Source organism: Scophthalmus maximus, chromosome 19 (genome assembly GCF_022379125.1).
Source record: "Scophthalmus maximus strain ysfricsl-2021 chromosome 19, ASM2237912v1, whole genome shotgun sequence".
Taxonomy (NCBI): domain Eukaryota; kingdom Metazoa; phylum Chordata; class Actinopteri; order Pleuronectiformes; family Scophthalmidae; genus Scophthalmus; species Scophthalmus maximus.
Window position 1 is genome coordinate 15,618,018 of NC_061533.1, and position 18,379 is coordinate 15,636,396.

Consider the following 18,379-nt stretch of genomic DNA (forward strand, 5'->3'; position numbering starts at 1 on the left):
CCTCTCAGCAGGGGAGCGAAAGAAGCAGAGGAAGAGAGAGAGAGAGAGAGAGAGAGAGAGAGAGAGAGAGAGAGAGAGAGAGAGAGAGAGAGAGAGAGAGAGAGAGAGAGGGGCGTGGAGATAAAGAAAGAGTCTTTAGGAAAGCAAGGATCCTCCGACTCATTTTGGAGGGGTGAACAGTACAGAGTTCGGATTTGTGCCAGAGCCGTGAAAGCACATGCAGCACTCAGGCAAATATTAACAAGAATTGGGGGCATATGCACTATATAACTGCATTAAGGAAAGGGATATTAATTAGCTACTTAGCAAATTCTGCTTTTAGAAGTATGGTATGGACGGTCAGCTTAAACTCCACGACACGACAAAAAGATGCTTTCTCTCGCAATGAACTTAATTGACTTTTACATTTTCACAATTATGAATGCAATGTGTTCTGATGGTATGGTGAAATATGTTGAACATAAACCTATCTGTAAGACATATTTTTCATAAATCCTTCACATATTTTAAACACCTGCTTTCATTACCTATCTTTTATGCATGTGTCTGTGTGTGTGTGTGTTTCAATGCCTCTGTGCTTGTCTACATTCTGGGAACTCATTACCAGGAAAATCAATGCATGACATTGGTTTATAGCGGACAGCTTTTCATCAGCCTAAGACCTCATTCTATCTCCTCTCATTTCTGACTGAGCACAGACACCGACACATACGAACACAGACACAAACACAAATCAATAAACTCAGCGTATATGTACAGAGGGCTGAATCATTCTCATGAGCAGGATCAAATACAGCTCAAAACGTGTAGAGGCTTTATTGGTATACGAGTGTATATAGAGTGTGTTTGTGTTAGAGAGATGTAGACAATATAATACAACAGCTGTTTCTGCGAGCTTGCACAAGGCAGCATGTCTGTGTGATCATGTATTTGCCCAAGTATTTTTCTGCTTGAGAGTGTCAGTGTAATGCATCTCCGTGTGTGTGTGTGTGTGTGTGTGTGTGTGTGTGTGTGTGTGTGTGTGTGTGTGTGTGTGTGTGTGTGAGAGAGAAAGAAAGTGTGTTTACAGTCAGGCGTGTCTGATGAAGATATCAGAGTGAGCAGAGCCAGGGCAGGATCGGAATGTTGAGGAGGACTGGGGGGCTCAACAGGCAGAAAAGAGGATGCTGTCTGCCTGAAATGCTAACACCAATACTTTCTCTCTCTCTCACACACACCCACACACACTCAAACACACCCTTACCCTCTCTGTCATGGCCTATGCTCCTACTGTATGTGTGGCACGCAGCATATGCTTTAAAGCCAGAACCACGAGGCACAACACTGTCTGCCTGGGGAATTCTCTACCTCTACACCACTCTCTTCGCCTTCACACCCCATCTCTCTGCCTCACTCACTCCCCTCCCCTGACTCCGACTCTACAGGAACCCTGAAAGAACTTTTGCTTGTGCAGCCTTCCCTCAAAAATAACCCTCTCTCTCGCTCTCTCTCTTTCTTAGCCAACAAGCAGAGGAGGCGGCAGCCCCGTGCTCAAAAGTGATCAATTTTTAATTTCTCACCACTTTTTCATGTTGTGTCAGAGAGAGATGTCAGCAAACAGGACCCCCGGGGAGGCTACAGGAAGGAGGAAGAGGGGGGTGGTATTACAGTAGATGTGGAAAGTGCAGGCGAGGAGAGCGAAGAAGAGCAGAGAGTAGGAGGGAGGAGAACAATTGACAGGAATAAAACGACAAAAACAGACTAATATTTGCAATCACGCTGAGTGAACAGAAAGGCTTTCTGCATTATCTCTGCCTAACTACATGCATCATGTGTCCTCTACCTGTGATCACTATCAAGCTCATATCTAGTTATATACACTATTAAATTACTTCATGTGTTCTCCAACACATTAATTAAGTTTGGCTCTTCCTGGTGACATGGGCGGGGAAAACGAGCAGAAAATCTAACTGTTCCATATCAAGGAATATTTTTACTGCTGTTAATGTGACTTAAATACCTTGTTCCACAGCTGAGTGGGCTAGCACCTGCTGCAAGCTGCAGCTAGCCTATTACAGCTCAGAACAGAGCTGTCGCTAATTTTCTGATTCAATTAGCATGCCTCAGAGCTTTCCAGTTTAATTGCAAACTACTTCACAGTTACCTCTCTGATTAATCGCTGCCCATCTGCGAACCATTGCACGCAGAACTTGGTGGAACAAATTTGTGTATTCTCAAGTATCAGCTGCACCGTTCTGAGCTGTGGAATGGGCGTCAATCTCAAATGGTCACTGAGTGGCCTTATGATTGGATCCCATAGGACTGTGCATTCTGAAGGACCAAAGTCCACATCTCAATGTTCTGAAAAAAATGTTGCTAGAAGGTTTTCACAGTGCAGAGAACAAAAGTTGGAATTGTGTTCATGAATATGTGTTATGTCCAAGCTCTAATCAGAGAAACTATGATCACATGTAGGCATGAGATTTTGACGGTATGATAACCTTGGGCAAAAGTACCGCGTTTTTTAACGGTATCACGCACCAGTAAAATGTGCTATTGTAAAATCTCTGGGTAAAAAAAATAAATATTGCACAATGTTTTTGCAATTGACAAAAATGTATTTTATATTTAAATTAATAGTTTAGTTAATATAAAGAACATTTGGAACATTAGTAAATGTTGTATGTTAATATAAAGAACCCCACTCCTAGATACAATTTAAATAAATGCAGTCTCTTAATCATTGTTGATGGTGATGGTTTGACTGCTCTGTAATGCTCATGTTGGAGAGAGTTGTTCCTCTGCACATTACAGGTGTTGGTCTTTTCCTGCTACTTGTCCAGACCGTACTGTAGTCCGGAAGCGCGGTCTACTGGTGAATTGTTTGGATCAAATGCACCTGCATGTCTGGCAGCCCTCAGGCATTCTCAGTGGATCAACACTGACTCACTGTTGGCCTGATACTCCATTTTCCCTAACCTCCCCCAAATGAAGGATTCAGAACAGTGTAGTCTAGACCTGGAGGTCGTAACCCTCCTCGAGACCCACCAGGAGACACCTCACCTCTCCCACCAAACCAGATCAATAGGTCTGTGTTGTCTGGGCTGTCGGCCAGTGTTTACTTGTGTTGACCTCTGGAGCTCATGAAAAGCAGCACAGGACAGATGACAGAAGATGCGGAGTAAAGCACCGCAGCATAGAAGACGAGGGCAGACAGTGGACAAGCTGTGCAGAGATACTGCTATCAAAGAAGAAAGGAACAGGGTCGGAGAAGAGAAAAGAGAACAGTAGAGAGAACATGAGGAGAGGGCAATAAGAGCTCAAGAGAAAATGAGTACTTCAATATCAAAGAGAAAGGAGAGGAGCAGAGGTGATCGAAGAGCTTTGACAACGAGAGAGAGGAGTGCAGAACGATTGTTAAAGGAGTGTAGCTTGGGTCAGAGGTAAGGCTGAGGTATCGCAGGTTATCATATCAGTCATTTAGCGGGAGACTTCCAGCTATCATAGCCAGGGCATGTTGCTCTCAATCCCACACAATCCTCTCCTCTGTTCTCCAACCCAGCCCTATTGACAAATCTAAAACCAAGGTCACAGCAGTGTTTACACAGCCTTTAGCCCAAATTACATCATCCGAACTCTGGCTGGATGCGTCACACTGTCACTGAGAGTAAATGACCTGGCAGGCTGCCGTCCCGCTGAAAGGCAGGAGAAACAGAGAGAAAGAAAGACAACAGGGGGAGGTGTGAGTGGGTGTTGGTCTGATTTTAAAAATCAGAAAAAGAAATGGCACAAGAGCTTTGTTACAAAAAAGATTGAGTGCCCCCATAGTACTGCATTATTGTTCTCAGTGTTTCCCCCTTATGAGTCTCACCAAACTACAAGGGAGCATAATACATATTGTTGCGGGCTCCCAATAATGATGCATAACCCGTTGGCTGCACAGGAATATAATACCAATATGTCAGGTCTTTGATTTGGCCACAATTTGCATGGTTATAATAGCTTATCGACTGGCTCAAGGTTGAGCAGGGCCAGTCGGCTTCACTGTAATGACTGGCCATGTGCCTCCGACAGTTTATTTCAAGCTTCTGAGGCTCAGTCAACCGGCACCCAATCTTGTCAATACCCAATCTTGATCCCACTATCTGCATCCTGATGAAGTCTGCACAAACACGTCTGCCCTCGCCTCCCCGTTGCCAACAACCTCACCTCCTCCAACCCCTTCTACCCAGTGTTTTTATTCCTGTATCATACGAGTATTTCCCATGGAGATCAATACAGGTGCAATTCATTAGGCGTCCCAAAAGCTGCCCGTCTGCAAGCATTTGCCCATATAAGAACTATCGACCCTCCCTGGGATGGCCTGGTGCCACCTTGTTCAATGCCTCTGCAGCAGCAGAACAGGCAAGCACCAAAAGCAGAACTGAACTTTTTGAAATTAAAATTATGGATTTTGTTTGAAACAAGGAAAAATAGGCAATGGTTTGATTTTATAGAATAATCAAGAGCCCTTTTAAGAGTGTAATATGTGAAGGGATTCAACACAATTTTAGTTTCAATTAAATTATAATTTTTTACGAAAGAAAATTATGAATTTATTATTTCTTAAGTATGACACTTTTTTTACAGACAAGGTACTGAATTTACTAATATAAGTATTTATCATTCGTATAAAAAGCTATACTGGGTAGTTTAAAAAGTATACAATATCAAGTAAGGAAAAGACACACCCTCCTAGCTTCTGAGGTGGAAGTAATACACGTCCAATCAGAAGATTTTCATTAGCTGAAATTTGATTTTTTAAATGAAAAACAGAGAAACAGCAAAGGTTAAACAAGAGGTAGATGTGTGTTGAATAAAGAAAAGAGATGGATAGCATTAAAGAAGTGAGGCAAAAGAAAGAATAACTGCTGTTGGGAAGAGGTCTGATTTCACTGACAAATTTGTCACTTGAAGTCCTTTGCTTCTGAACAGACTACAACACTTGTAATAAACTCCAATGTTATAAACTCACAACGCAAACATTTTCAGAGTCAGTGTCCAGGGCAAAGCCTTATAGGTGAAAGAGGTTATACGACAAGAGAGACCCTGCAATCCCTTCTTAGTGTGCCCTCCACTTTGAGAGCTTTAGCTATTTATTAAGGTAAAACGGATCTCCTCAAACTGTTCAAAACTATCTTGCACTTGTATAACTACACTCTTTTCCAAGAATCCCATTCTGTTTAGAATAATACAGTAAAACATACATTTTATGAAGTTAAAATCTTTAAGTTACGGAAATAAAGCGCTGGATTTACATTTGGAGTTTGAAGGTAAAAATGTGACTACAAGAACAATAAAAAACATCATAGGGACAGTGAATACCCTGCTTGCGCGTTTTATACCCCAATCAAGCACTGCAAATTTTTTATATCTTACTATGATACATGTTGAACATTTTTGTATCATTTTAAAACTGGTGGGACAATTAGACTATGGCAGGTGGCCACAGCGTACAGTAGGTACCCTAATGGATAACACTGCAGCAGGCGAGCAGACCTGGGCTTAACACTGGCCCTGCTCTGTAATAGTGCACCACCGATTAGCTCCAAAAGTGAAAGATCTGGAGGTACCCGCCCAAGTAATAATCACACCAAGTTAGGTGAAAATCCATCCATGACTTTTGGCACGGACACTCGTAACGAAAGACGAGGTTGAAGCTTCCGGATATGCTGGTACCCAGGGTAATGATGGATCAATACAAACACAAGTACAGTATATCCTTGTGGTTTACCTATTTAGAAATATCGTATCTTTTGTCTACAAATGCAATCAACAGTTTGTTACAAGCAACATTTTATTACCACTCACATCAGCGCTCAAAACAAATGTGTCCCTTTGCAAACACATTATGAGAAAATCCAATCTATATTTTTTGATCATCAGCATTAATTTTTTTAAAGATTTGTCTTTTGATTAAGAGGGGATTGATAGATTGCATTGGATGAAAAGAAAACCCCAAAAGCTTCCCACTGGTTGTCTGATCACAAACCGAGCCCACTGCTGTGACAAATTAATTCTGAAACATCTCTGTTTTGGCTGTTATGAAGCCATTTTTGAAATACAAAGAAGAGCCCCCCTCTTCTTTGTATTTCTTCTTCTTCTACTTCTTTGTAGTAGAAGGAGAAGAAAGGGATAAATAACAAGGGGCGGCGGAAACAGGCGAGCAGTGGACCTCAGTTGAGAGGTCAGAGTGAAGGCAGTGCGCCCATGCCCACTGTGGGCACTCAGCTGGAACTAAATGCGGTCGTCAAGACGCCAACCACTGCCAAAGGACCTGTCACCCTGCTGTGCTTTCTCTCTCTCTTCTTGCCCGAGACTCAACAATGAGTGGGAACTCACTGCCTACTGCCCCACATCCTCAGCCGACCTGCCACCCAACTCCCCCACACAACACACCCCTACTCCATTTCATGCTCATTCAGCTTAACATTTTCAGAAAGGCAAACACAGGGACAGTGGAAAGGAGGAAGAGAAAGACGAATGGAGGGGGTGACCTAGAACTCTGACTGTGATGTCACCCAAACTATTACTCTCATTTATATTTTGACACCCACTTGGGTGATTGGATGTTCGTGGCCATATGTGTATTTGTGAGAGACAAACCTCTCAGGGATGTGTGGGAGAGACAATGGAGCCAGTGAGCTAGCCTAAACAGCTGTGCGTGAGCTTGGTGTCATACCACCTCAGTGCTCTCCATCTCTCTCTCTCATACACACAAACGGACACACACTCACGCACGCACGCACGCACGCACGCACGCACACACAAATACACACCATCTGTGAGGACCAACACATGACAGAGCAAATAGGATTACAGTATGGAGGAAAACAAGGACGATGAATCCAAACACCATCATATCATTTCCAAGAAAGGACAGGGACGGGGCGGGCAGGTGTGTGGTGAGCTGGGGTGAGGGTTTTTACCAGGGAGCGGGGCAGGTGCTTAATTGGTCAGGGGTCAGACCTACAGTGCAGTGATCTAATGTCCGTCTTGATCTCTGATCTAATCTCTGATTGTGCACCACAGCTTAGCTCATGTTTTCTGAAAACAAGATACAGAAACTAGGCCAGGATACAAAAGATGAAAAGCACCACAAATAGCACAGTGGATAAATGAAATGCACCGAAGTTCACATAGTCCAAACCTTTTCTTTTTTGTGTGCTGTAGACACTTGTTTATCTTAACTCCTTAGAGACTGAAGCTATTCAGAGAAAATTATTTGATATGTAAGAAAATATAGAAAATCCCTGATTACAATTTATGAAATACAAAACATCATACATAAATCATGCGATTAGTGTATTGCGTATTCTTATTTATAGTTCATATGTCAACAAAGAGGTTTTATTTTCAAATGAAGTCTGTTTTCATTTCTGCAAAAGTTTGGTGGCAATTGTACCTCCCGCTGTGTTAAGGTTAGAGGCCAACACAGGACATAAACCTTATGATACAGTCAACATAACAAAAACAGAGTGTCAGCTACGATTAGACCCCTGGATTAAACCCTTGATGTACCCTGTTATTCAAAAAGAAACACTTTTCATAATATATTTATTATCATTTGATTTGTCAACCAATATTCAATGTATTAAAAGAGATTATGGTTGCATTAGGGGATTAAAGGTCTCCTAAGGAACCAGGAATGAATGCAGTGACCCCTACACCCATCCATATAAACACATATACCCATACAGAAAATTCACACCAAGCTCGCCATATGAGAAAAAAGATTACAGTCTTGTAGTGCAATCCATTCCTCTCTCATTTGTTCGGACATGCATTCGATTCCCTGTTTATTGGTTCAAGGGTCTGTGTGACAGAAAAAGGTTGATCCTGGGGCCACAGAAGGTCAGGAATGCCAAGCATGGGTTTAAGCTGTAATGTAACATCTATGTCAGAAGCTTCATCGCGTGTAAAACTAAATCTCTGAGTTGGGCCGGGTCGGGCAGGTCTTGAGTAGGAACTACTGAGATAATCTAATATGAACACATTCAGCGTAGTCCACAGGAGCCAGTCTGACATGTGACTGGCTGCAACACCTCAAGGTCAAAGGTCAATACAGATTTCAGCAAATCTGAGCAGGCACGGCATGAGCTTATATGCAGGGAGGGGAGGGGGCATGGCTTGGCCTCCAACCCTTACCCGTTAAGACCCTTGAAGTTTTTTACGCTGACCTAGACTTGACTCCTTCATCTGGGATGTTAGCTATACTAATTACTGCCTGATAGCCGCCTGGTGCCAAACGCAATTCACTTCCCCCTGATTCTCCTCGACTCTGCTCCAACAGCTGGTGCCAACCTCACTTAGCACTCATGAAGTGTTTCAGACACAAAGTATGAGCTCCCACCTTTCTTCTGCTCTGGCAAGCTACCTCTTTTGTTCAGGGTTTTGTTATCTGGCCACATGTTGTTCAAAGGGCCGGGTTAGGGGCAAAGGGTAGTTGCACTGTGTAACATCAGAAGGTCGGCTGGCATGCACTCTGAACGAAAAAAGCAACTCATAAGCCAAACAAAAGGGGATTAAAATGGTGCCAAAGATGGATTTGGATTGTGTGCCACAGAATACTGACCCCACCCTTTTGCATCTCAAGGTTAGTCTCTTAAGCGGTTGGGGATTCTTCTACAATCTAAACAAAGGAAAAGGTTGGGTGAAGGTGGTTGAAAGGAAGGCCAGATTTACACAGCAGTCAGGTGACTTGGGCTCAAGGATGGGGAATCTCACTCACCCACTCAGGTCCAATTTATTTCCTCAATGCCCTGAGGCCCCCTGTCCAACCTAGTGGCGCCCTCCACTACCTAATCTGCATGTCTACCACTTGGCCTTAGACCCCCTCTGCTGCCCTCTGGGCCGCTCTCACATCTCACTGCAACAACTAGTCCTATCTGGAAGCGCAGAGCAGGCCCTGATCAATGTGCGTTTGTCTGTCATTATCAGCACGTGGGTGTATACGCGTTGTGTGTGCATGTGTCTTTGGGGGCTGGATCACTAAGGGTGTCTACATGTGTAAGGCTATCGCTGAGCATGGCTGTGCACATGCGAATCTCCAAGTATGCCTTCAGTGTGTGTGTGTGTGTGTGTGTGTGTGTGTGTGTGCATGCATGTGGAGAGGTGGCCTGTCTATGTTGATTAGATAAGAGGTGAGCCCTGCAGTAGGAGGACATGCCAGCTGACCAGCACACAGATGCAAGAGGAAGGCAGGAGTGGTGTTTTTCCGCAGGCTCTGTAGTTTCGCCCTAAGAGGCTCACATAGGTGATAACCAGTCTGTCTCTAGGTCACCCAGATAACACGTCTGAACACACAACATTCTTCTTCTCGGGTGGATACACACGAGTGTAGTTTAGTATCTGTATGTGAAGGGATGTAAGCGCATTGATCTTCACCCATGAATACAGGTTTCGCACAATTAAATAATATGGTTGAACATGACCTGTCATGGATGACACAGTTAGAGATCGCAGGGGAATTAATCCAAGTTTAAGTGCGACATGATGGACAAACAGTGACTGGAAATATATAAAGAGAAATAACATGACAACACTGGTGCCAAAAGCCTAACTCCAAAACCTCATGACATAGACAGTTAGATATGGGCATCATTGAACAACACCCCAAAATGCATGGCTTGAAATGTCAGTTGATTCAGTATAAGAAACTATTAAAGACAAAATCACATCAGGAGACTAGGACAAGTGAGACCAACTCACAGTAAATGTCAGTTTGCTTTTACAGTTTGGTGGTAAAACAAACCAACTGAGGAAAACCTGCTACATGCCACTTTATGACACATTTATCGCCCCAAAGCTATGACACCATGCCAGGCCGCTTTCAGAGCCAAAGAGTCAGCTGACGCAGGTTAAAGGTCATTTAGGTCAGCCCAGAGGCGTGACATGTTGATAGATAAACGAAAGACGCAGGAATAGATGGTTGAGGATTAGGAGCCATAGAATCAGTGAGGGATAAGCGCAGCCTATCTCATTACTCTCAGGCACAATAAGCACAACAGCTCTCCAAGCACTTTATAATTGCTGTTTCCTCGAACAAGCTGCGTCTATTACTTGTGTTTACTGTGTCTATTACTATTCTTCTACTTCTCGGTGCTTTCACTGGGGAAAAAAATCCTCCTCTAATTGCCACATTTCTCTAATACTTGCATACGTCGGTTTCACGGCGGTTTCTCTCCTGTCCTGGAGATGGCTAGTTAATAAAGTTTTCATCTGTCAATGAGGAGCACGGGGGAGGATTCAAGGTCACCGCTGCATACTCAAAAGCTGGCTGGTCGTGGAATCTACCATCACTTTTGTTTACATAATTACAGAAATAAGATGTAATTTTCTTTTCTCAGCAAAAAAAGACAGATGAAAATTATAATTTGAGGCTGATTATGACTCAAGGACTTTCAAGGATTTTTTTCTTTGTTTTCTAATCATCGCTTTGACAATTATGTGCATTCCAAATACATTCTCACAATGTTTGCTCTTTTATTCATTTCATAAAAATCATATTAAGTGTGCATTTAATTTTCAACCTAATTGTGTGGAAGAGAAGAGAGGGGGAAGAAGTGCTGCCACAATACATCAAAGAAGTTTAGCTAAACAGGAGCAGTGGCTTTAAACTAGCAGAAGATACATCTGAACTCTTGGCTTTCATACGCTTACAGTGTACACACACATCCCACTGACATATTAAATTGACTGGCTCTTCCAGATGTTGGATCCCAGCAGTTGGGCATACAGTGTGTGTGTGTGTGTGGGTGTTAATTAACATCTAAACCTTATGGAGTGGCCCCATGAATCATAACAAAGACAGTCTTCATTAAAATAACAACAACAAAAACTAATAATGATAATAATCTCACTTACACTTTAATACACACTTGTGGACATTACAATCATAAAATATAATTAATAGTGAGGAACAAATGAATTCTATTTGCGATGCAATATAATCAAAACAAAGCCTGAACAAGCCGCTGCAACAATAAGTAGACAATCCCAAAATAAGCAGAATGTCAAATGATATTACTCATTACATTAACCTCTCCCTGCCCTAATCTAATTTATCCAATCAACTCACTTTACTTACCTAGTGGCAACACCTGCAAGGATTACTACATTTACTGCCAAATATTTAAAAATAGGAAATATAAAAAATTGGATTCTGTATTTCAGAAGTAAAGCATACACAATGGAAACTAAAGGTTTAAAAAATTAAACAGCAATGAGGAGCAGAAGTGATGCTCTCAAGGTGTGAGGTTAACCCATGTGGCTTGTGTTTCCTCTCATCCTCTGTCATACAAGGTCAATGCCAATAATGACAGTAACATCAGAGGGCTCTTGCTACATGGATAGCAACACTGACACTTGTTGGGTGGTAACCAATGCCTTGTTAATGACGACACTGTGATATTAGGAGACTATGGGATAGAGGTGATTCGTAAGAGTTATAATCTTAGCGTTAGTTAGGATTTGCCGTGCCCCACTTAGGCTTACTGGATTAATTCAACACCTAGGACTGTACCTAGCACCAACCCTACAGCCACAAGAAGCCAGGCTGTTAGAGAGCACACTGGCCTCCATTTTTCACCCTCATCTTTATGCTTGATTCGGTTGATGCTGCAGCCATCAAATGTGGCATATGCATAGTTTGTGTGTTCTGTTCTCTCTCTAAGTAGTTTGCCACATGTCGAGGTCAGGGGTAAAGGCTGGGAAGATTAGAGCCTATATTGACTCAATGAGAAGAGGCCATATGGCCAAATGAGATCCATGTCCGTGAAGCACTAATCTCAGGATGCCCTCGGAGTGACCAGGGATGGACACTACCCACAGCAGCTAAGCGGCTTGGGGATTCGAAAGCAGCCTTTGGCCTGCTCTACTGTACCCTGTACATTAGCTCCCCCATCTGACCCTGAGCACTCGGAGTGGAGAGAGCCTAGCCTTGAACATGAAATGAGATTTGAAAAACACTATCAACAGTAAATAGAGTGTACCAAATATACCATGAAGAAACTGTCACAATGTTAAGAATATGGACAATTTTGTTTCTCATATGTCTAAGGATTCAAGCCAAAACAAACACAATATATCAGCTTGTATACTGTAGATACAGATGCGTTTGAAGGGAAATAACTTCTATAGAAAGAAATATGTTCAGTGATTAGCAGACTGGTGAACATAATTCTGGGTGTTTGCCCCATAGCAAGTAAAAGTTGAGAAAAAAAATCATAAATAAAGCAGTAGGTGGTATATGTCAAGAGGAAAAAAAAAAAAAGGGGAGATAAAACAAGGAGGGGGTATTTATTAGAGATTCTGTCCCAGTGATTGGCTGCGAGGTGGGTAGCAGAAGGACAAATGGACAAATCTGAGGAGCTAATAAGAGTGAATACGGAACAGCCCTCATGGGCAAATCTGGCACTAAGATGATAATGAGATTATAAAACCCCACTATATTGCAGCAAATTGTATAAGTGTTTCATTGAACCTTCTTGAACTTTCATTTATGCATGCCAGGCTCTTTCCGTTTTTGTATCTCCCCTTTCTTCTTTTCCCCGGGATGATGGGTAGAGTATGAGAAAGGAGGAGAGGATAAAATGCCTTCTGGATAGAGTTTACCTAGTGCAGGGGTGAACTGAAGACCACAGACTGGGCTTTCCAGACACGCTTCTAGTAAGCATAATCACAATAGCCTGAACGGAGTGCTCTGCATATCAGATGTGATTATAAATCATAGATCACATTTTGTCGTCAGGATGCATGCACATGTCTTATATATATATATTCACGCACGCACACGCGCACACGCACACACACACACAATTTAACATGTGAAGTGTGGCACAAAAGGCTGCTCTGAGTTAAACAAGTTATAAGGTGGGCAACAATTTTTTTCAAGAATCATTATTTGTTCTTTCTTCGAATTGGAACTAAATCTCACCGTAAATCTGCACACATCGCACATATCATAATTTGAAAATATCACAACTTAAATAAGTTGCAAGGACAAGCAGCACTCAACATTTAGCGCACCTCACACCACTGCTGAAGAGTTATAGAGTGCTCAGCTTTGACAAGCTTGTATAATTATTAGCTTGACGTATTGATCAACTTAATTTCTTCCTGTTTGTCAGTTAAGACAAACAGACGGCAACACCCTTGCCTTGAACGTGTAGGAAGGGCTTGTGTATTGACTATGTCAGCATATCTTTGATTCTGATCAGTTCAACACGAAGCAAAGCACAGGAATGGATCAATAAACATTAAACAATAGACAGTCCTCTAGAATCAAATCAAACAACTGAATCAAAGGGATCAAGTGATTGATTCAAAGGAAATGTCCCAGAGAGATGGAAAGCTTCACGACAGTACAGATTGCCCTGTCAGTACGGAGCAATGCTGTGACCTGACATTAGACTGGGGGTACATCTTTGACACAAAATCAAGATTTGGCACAGGAAGGCCAGGTCACACGTTCTGTTTCTGCAAAAGTACCTTATGTAAAGATGATATATGTTCATCTAATCTATTTATTTTTTATGTAGTTTTCAAACATAAAACCAACTTCACTCCTCTCATCTCCTTTTCAAGAGTATTCATGTCATGCATCCAAAAGAAGAAGGAAAAATTCATCTCATTATTGCGAAATCAAGATTCCTTACCAGGGACAGGAGGGTTTGTTTTTTTCTTGCTGATAAAACTTCAAGTTGCCGGACATTTAGTCCCCCTAGTAGTTTCATATCATGTCAAATCACAAAAATCCATAATATATATCTATATATGTCTATATATAGATATATAAAAAAAAAATAAAAAAAAAAATAATAATAATAAAAAAAAAATATATATATAAAAAGAAATAAATAAATATATATATATAAAAAAAAATATATATAAATAAATAAATAAATAAATAAATAAATAAATAAATAAATAAATAAATATATATATATATATATATATATATATATATATATATATATATATATATATATATATATATATATAAAAGATACTTGCAATGTTTTGGCAAACACTCCCTTATACCAACCACTCGACACCATTTCTGACATGATCCAAATCACATATTTTGATCACATGGTTATAATTTATGATATCATAGTCTAATAACATATGAAACTAAATTGTTTTCTCATGTCTCCAATCATTAGTTCCCCTACCAGTCCAAGGCATCGGGAGACTGTGGTTTCAGCATTTTCCACAATAGTGTGATAAGGTCACAACTGTGACACAATAGCCAGATCCAACATCAGTGGACACATCAGTGGACCCAGGTCAAAGGTCAGGCCCTGGTTCACCAGAGTTTACCTGTCTATTTCCTGCAACAACGTGTGCCAGTCAGGCTAAGAAAACACTGAAACGCTTTATTGGAAAACACAGACAGTTAGACACGCACACACACGCACACACATTGTCTGAGTGATGTTTGTGTGACTTAGCTCTTTAACAGGAAACCCACTTAAATTATCCTCACCCCCTACACCCACTGTTTTTTCAGCTTTGTAAAGTGGAAGTCCGCTGCTTCAATGGAGGATCACATGAAAATGTGTGTGTGTGTGTGTGTGTGTGTGTGTGTGGTGAAAAGGTGCAGACAGTTAGAGGTGTTTCATGGTCAGCAGTACAAGGATCAGAGAAGTGAAGGTAAAAGTCAAGTCAAACCTACAGCAGAACAGCGCAAATTCGCAATAAGGACAAGGCTGTGTGTTTGTGTGTGTGCGTTTTGTGTCAGAGTGAAAGGCAGAGTGACCTCATTGCGCAGGGATTATTGTCAGTTCTATGGAAAATATTGCATCAGTTTTCAACCTAATTATTTTCATTCAAGATGCCAAAATCAAGATGTCCTTTTGACAAGATCCTCACTTTTAATAATGGAACACCAACTAAGGAAGCAAGAGAAGTGAGCGCATCATAAAAGAACACACATTGGTGTTTTTATGTTGTGAAAAATGAAAGTGAGTCTCTTTCTGCAGTCCATTAGGGTTAATTACAGCCTCGTGTTCAGATGCTTGTAATAGAGCAGGGTTGGTAATTAAAGTACAGGTAAGACATTAACTTACTTTTGTTAGCCATTAATCAGTGTTTACCTTCAGAGAGCTCTCCCTTTGTAATTAATAATCAGCTTGGACAATGAGTAATCACCCAAGAGGAAGTTGTGTGCACGTGTGTGTGTGTGCTTATGCATGTGTGTGTGTGTGTTATTAGCCAAAGGAGTTTTTCCCACCTTTGAAATAGCATCTTTACTGATCAAACAACCGATCATCAATCTCACCAGAAAAAGAAGGCCAATTAACTAAGCAACAAAAAACCTTAGAAGAAAAATAACTATACAATGTTGGTTTGTTTTTTCTATTTCAATCCATCTATTTCTCCTCAAACTAACTCTCCCATCTTGCATAATTATTTTCTCGGCATTTTAACGGAAGCGTAGGACATCTTGGGAAGGCCTCAGCATCCCCACTTAACCAGCAAGCTACTCCACGCACGCACGCGCGCACACACGCGCGCACGCACGCACGCACGCACGCACGCACGCACGCACGCACGCACGCACACGCACACACACACACACACACACACACACACACACACACAAAGGGAGACTTTCCAGCTGGAGATTGGTTCCAGTTTATCTGCATATTTAGCCTGCGTTCGGTGTGCTCCTAACTGATAAAATTCTGCTAGTGTGCCAGGCCACTGCCAAACGCCAGAGCAATGACCTTGTTGGGGGGAACAAATTCCTCGTGCAAAGATGGCAATAAAGAACTGAGTGAAAAGAAAAAAAGATTAAGACCCCCCAAAAATAAATAAATAAAAGGGAGGGAAGCTAGCCAGTGAAATACGAAGGGAATGGGTCCAGGTCTTATCGCATTTAAAACAAGAAATGGAGATGTTAGCAGACACCCCCACTACACGTTGCTCTCCCTCTCTCTAGGTCATTGCAGCCCCGTCTGGGTGCCATGTTGGTGCACCGCCGTTGCTTCACAGATGATTAGGAATAGGCAGGGAAGCTCCGTCGCCACTTCTCCCTACCTTCTTCTGCCAAGAGTCTACCAGCATGGAAAACACAATCATCATATCATCACTGCGCCACACAGGCAGACAGGATGCAAGCGATGGAGGGGAGAGGGAGATGTAGAGGGAAAGTTGGAAACGGAGAGGAGTAAGGAAAGAGAGAAGAACAGATGCTGAGCAAAGGCAAGACTTGTCCTTCAACCCGTTTTCCCATCATGCTGTCTGACCAGTCCCAGTTTCCATGTCTATGCACACATCTAATACTTTGTTAGCCTTAAGACATCTTAGTATGTGTGCGTCTGATCACATGCCATTCTCCACAGTAGCTGAATTGCCCCGGGCTCAGTCTGGCTCCGCACAAGAGCAGTGGTTCACACTGTGATGCGTGTGTCTGCATATGTGCATGTGCACACATGACAACAAGGATTCACCGGCCTGTCCTCTGTTGCTTTATGGTCAACCCTGATTACCCCCACCTACAGAGACACACATACTCTACCATAGCAACCCAGACAACAGCAGTCATGGCAGTAGAAGAGGTGACTGTTGGGGGCTGTATGTGTGTTGATTGAAGGGTTGGGCCGCGATGCCCTGACAGCCTTCCCTCAACCCTCTCTCAACCTCATCACCTCTGTTGCTCTGCTGCGACTCTCGCCACAATTGCTGCTGCCTGTGAACCTGCCAGGCTGCCAAGGACACAAAGACGACGGAGTCAACCTTTGACATCAGAAGCTGCCACCAAAAGACCAGAGACAAGCTGAGTTGGCAGCTCTGTTAACAGGCCAGAGACTCAGATCTTTTCAGCTCGGTTAAAGTAGCAAAAGTCAATAGAGCCCAAGTCAGTACTGCACACATACAGATGGACGCTAGGTCAAACAGGCCTGTGTCAGGACAATGTCAGGCATGCCAGCAGTTTCAAAAAGTAGACCTAGATATCTTCGCTCATAGGTTCCTGTCCTTTGACCGACAGCAGTCACTGAGAAGAGACGTAAAACATCAAAGTAACGAACTGACATTTGAACATGAAATACAATATGGGTTTTCTATTGAAGGCTAGATGACATTTAAGGAGCTGTTTCACCGGTAGATGCTAAGGCCATCCACCCACACAGTGCCATGTGGAACATGGCGTTTTAGCGGCGGAGATGAGATAGTAGTGTCTTTCGCTGACATGTGGAGCATGTGTAAGGTGGCCTTCACATTCACTGTGATGTCGCTGAGGTGCTTCGAGGACAGTTAAATCACAAAGCAGGATCTCCTGAAGGTATGTGTGTACACGTGTATCAATCAATGCTTAAACGTACCCGTTTACATTTACTCATTTGGCAGACGGTTTTATCCAAAGTGGCTTACAAGTGAGGGACAACACTCGCTTCAGTACAGAAGGAAACCTTAAAGTAGGCACTAAGTACTAAATCTGTTCAATCAGACAAAGTGCAAGGAGTTCAGGTACAGAAATGCACAGTAAGTAATGAGTTAAGCAGGTAAGGATGCTTTTAATAGTTATGACATATATTATTTCCTGTTTAGGGCTTGGCTCTTATTTTGTTTCTCTGTGTGTGTGCCTGTGCGAGCATGCCTGCATGTGGGTCACTCTTCAAACAACACTGCAATCATCATCTCTTATCAACGGTCATGTCGAGGATTACAGCTTTCATCCCTAATCCAACATTAAGGACACATTCTCATGATGGCCGTGACATCATCAAGGCCAGTCAACCACAGAGAGGGCACAGGGACAGGAAGCCAAACACCACAGGAGAGGATTAATGTATATAGGAGCCAGAGTAGATGATGAAAAAGTAAGAGAGAGAAAGGGCGCGACAACAAAAAAAGACCTAAAATAGAAACAAAATCAAAACAGCTCATTTCTGTGGTGTGTGAGAGACAGCCTCTCTGTCTGTGTGTGTTTGTGTTTCAAGATAATCTGCCGCTGCTTCAGTTTCTCTGACAATGATCCCTCTCAATCAGCCCTTCTAAGACCTACAATCTACCCAACACCCACAAACATGTGCACACGTACACACATTTGTCCACACGAGCATAGAAAGACATGTAAACACACGCACAGGACAAAACACATCACACTGCACTGACCGAAACCTGACAATCTGTATATGTAAACCACTGATGAACACATCTGCAGAGGTCTAACAAACACTGAGGCATATATTTGTTTTGGTGAAATTTACTTATTTACAGATATTTGCACACTTGTCATTAATGTAGATTTTAGCTACGAAACAATTCTACTTACCTGTAATGGCACATCCTTTGTGTCTCAAGTCGGTATATTGTATCCACTTTACTCTAAGCTGTGACCAGAGATAAA

The 18,379-nt window shown here is 42.2% G+C and overlaps 1 protein-coding gene across 3 annotated transcripts in view; it reads right to left on the reverse strand.

Moving 5' to 3' along the window:
* The window catches only part of fam172a (family with sequence similarity 172 member A), a 142,562-nt gene that overhangs the window by 23,167 nt on the left and 101,016 nt on the right, over positions 1–18,379 (reverse strand). The gene's annotated exons all lie outside the window — the stretch shown is intronic.